The sequence below is a fragment of the Octopus bimaculoides genome, chromosome 6 (genome assembly GCF_001194135.2).
Source record: "Octopus bimaculoides isolate UCB-OBI-ISO-001 chromosome 6, ASM119413v2, whole genome shotgun sequence".
Classification (NCBI taxonomy): Eukaryota; Metazoa; Mollusca; class Cephalopoda; order Octopoda; family Octopodidae; genus Octopus; species Octopus bimaculoides.
Window position 1 is genome coordinate 5,273,851 of NC_068986.1, and position 2,412 is coordinate 5,276,262.

A 2,412-nucleotide genomic window follows, 5' to 3' on the forward strand; every position below is an offset into this window, starting at 1 on the left:
ATCCTGCTATAGAAACCATGCCAAATCAGATTGGAACCTGGTGCAGCTCTCCAGCTTGCCCGGTTTCAGTCAAACCGTCCAACCCATGACAGCATGGAAAACAGATGCCAAATGATGATCACACACAATGGTCTACCACATAGTTTTTGTCTACCAAATTTATTCAAAGGGTAATGATCAGTCTGGGACTGTAGTAGGAGACACTTGCTCAAGGTGTCTTGTAGTGGGATTGATCCTACAACCTCATGGTTGCAAAGCAAGCTTCTTAACCATGCAACCATGCTTGCACTCACACACACAACCATGTCTGTGCTTGGTCAGGTGATGAATATTAAATATTTGTAAACTTATGTTTGCTCTTGAAAGTACCATGTAGTAGATCCTCTGTAGATTTTGATAAGCATTCAGTTGTTTGATCAACTAAATTCCTATGTATTATATTAACTCGTATGAGGTTGTGTGTTCCACCGATGTATACTTTAATGCAGGTCAAACCAAGGTGACACTGTCTTGATAATTCCAGGCACAATTGAGAGAGAGAGAGAGCACTTGACCTTGGTACCCAACTGGTACATTTATTTCAAAAGGTATATAATTGACAAAAGGTAAACTTAGCAAGATTGGCATCGACAAGATTTGAACTCAAAGTGCAGGGAGCTGGAGTAAATACTACAATGATTTATTCTGAGTCAATTTGCCATAGAAACAGCTAGTGTACACATCAAAAATGTGCCATCTAGGTAGGTATGGTAGTAGACCTTACTCAGATTAAAACTATTATTATTAGATATTAAGAAGTAGGTGCAGGCATAGTTGTGGTAAAGTTTGCTTCCAACCATATGGTTCTGGGTTCAGCTCCACTGTGGCAACTAAATTTTGATCATGCATTTATTTTTTCAATCTAAAACAGTAATTTCCATAGCTCTTTGGCTCTTTTTAGGTCTAGGGTTTAATGAATACAATAAATGAAGTCGATGTTCAATTTGAATTTCAGAAAAAAAAAATACAGAGTAAGCTATAGAAAAGGGAAGAAGGTGGTGTAGTTCTGGACAGAAAAGTGGTCGAATTTGTTTAGTTAAGGTTCTGATACATGGTTAAACAATTTTTTTAATGAAAAAAAAAAAATAGCATGGTAAATAATAATAATAAAGAAATTAAATCCTGAAAAAGCCTCAAGAATAACTCCTTCAGACATTACTCCCCTTGCTAAAATATGAAATAACAAACTTGATTGCAAAACAAGAATTAACTTGGATAATTTTGTGTTAGTTTTTGAGGAATTTACTATTCAAGGAATGCTGAGTAAGTGTATTCACCATAATCAGTGATGCACTAGCAGAAATTCTTTTGAACTGCAGGAGATTTCATAAACCTGTGATGCATAAGCTCAAAATTATAGCATTGTGCAGAGGAAGTGAATCAACCACCACTAGCACCATCTCCAGACTACATACTTGTCTATCACAGTTAATACACTTCTACTGCTAATGTGAACTGAGGCATGTCCTCAGAGAGATTGCAAACTATATGTTGCAGTGTACTTTTTTCAGTCTATTTGAATGATAGAGTGGTTTATATTAGCAACATTATCTAAGAATTAGATAAAGTATATGGTAAAAAGAGGCCCAACAAATTAATCCAGCTATTGCTGATATGAATAATGAATTTTAAGCTGTAAAAAAGTATTGGGTGGGGTAAGCAATGAGCTTTTTTTTCTTTTTCTTTTTTGCTGTTTATTAGTTATATAACCAGAACAATTTTATACTAGCAGTAGTTCAAAAATGTGTTACATAATAACAACTGCACTATCAGCTGAATGTTTTTTTCTTTTTTTTTTTCTTCTTTTTTTTGTTTTTTTTTCCATAATGGCAGTTGTCATCATCACATCAACTTTATTATTATCAGTTAAATAATTTTTTAAATATTATATTGTTCTGAAAAACATCAGATACGTTGGTGTCAAACATTCCAACTAGGACCATCCTGTCTTTTTAAAATTAACCTACCCTTTTGTATGACAGTATGGTGTGATTAGGAGGATCATTCATCTTTTCATATATCTTTATCCTGTGGACATTTTTTGTCCTGCAATGTTTCATTTTGTAATCTATATTTATAAAAATGAGAATGTGTGTCTGTCTGTCTGTCTGTGTGAATCCCTAAAACTCGAGAACTACGCAACCAATTTCATTCAAATTTTACACATGCCTTACTTAGGGTTCCAGTTGTGTTTTAGTAAAAAAAAAATTTTTTAACTTCTTGCAGAGTTCGAGCCCACGGCAACATAATATCTCCTCCACTATTTAAGTATTACGTATCAAAAGCGAAACAAAAACACGCATGTCAAATACTTTCACTTTAAAAATGAAACTATTCCACTAACTGAAACAATCACATTTCGATACTGTAATG